Here is a 792-nt window from a genome sequence, read left to right as displayed (position 1 = left end):
ATACTATGCATCCAATTTCTCTGTTATAGACAGCAAGCTCTGGAACACCCTACCACGATCGATTCGTATAGTCAATAATCATCTACCCTTCCGGAAACTACTTAAAACTCACCTTTTCAAGCAAGCCTACTCATATGACTTGACTTAAATTAGAAATCCATCTGTGATACCTGGATCTGACTACTTAGCAGAATTTAATATGGTTTTTTTTCCTTATGAATTCATCCCTCTCCGAACCATTATTATACATTCTTTCTTTTTCACACTTTCCCCAACATACACCCTCTTCCACTCCCTACCTCTACCACCTTCCTCCCTTATCCTTTCTTAGTCCACCTCTTTATATATTATATTCAAATGTTTTATCCATTTTGTGCTATCTTGTAAATTTGTTTTTTATGTAAGCCGCATTGAGCCTGCTACAGGTGGGAAAGCACGGGTTATAAATATTACAATACAATACAATTTAGAAGTCATTACTACTCTAACCGATGAAAGGTTATTCCGTTCTGAGTCTGACGGTTCTTCCGTGTACATCCGTAAGCTGCACAAGCCCGGCATGTTTCTATAATTGAGATTAAACAAAATTGCTACCAACGAGGTTGCAGCAGCTAATAGATTGTTTTGGGTACACCAATATGGCAGCTGCGCAAGTGCGACGGATTTAGCTTTTTCACGTCATGCCGTCTCCTGTCTTATTAAGCCTCTTTGGTGTCAGCGAGGGCAGTAGAGAGCAAGTGCGGCTGCGCCGAGTTATTGAACAGAGGAGGAGGCGGTACCAAACCCCGCTTT

The sequence above is a fragment of the Microcaecilia unicolor genome, chromosome 6 (assembly GCF_901765095.1).
Source record: "Microcaecilia unicolor chromosome 6, aMicUni1.1, whole genome shotgun sequence".
Lineage (NCBI taxonomy): Eukaryota > Metazoa > Chordata > Amphibia > Gymnophiona > Siphonopidae > Microcaecilia > Microcaecilia unicolor.
Note: the sequence above shows the minus strand (reverse complement) of the source record.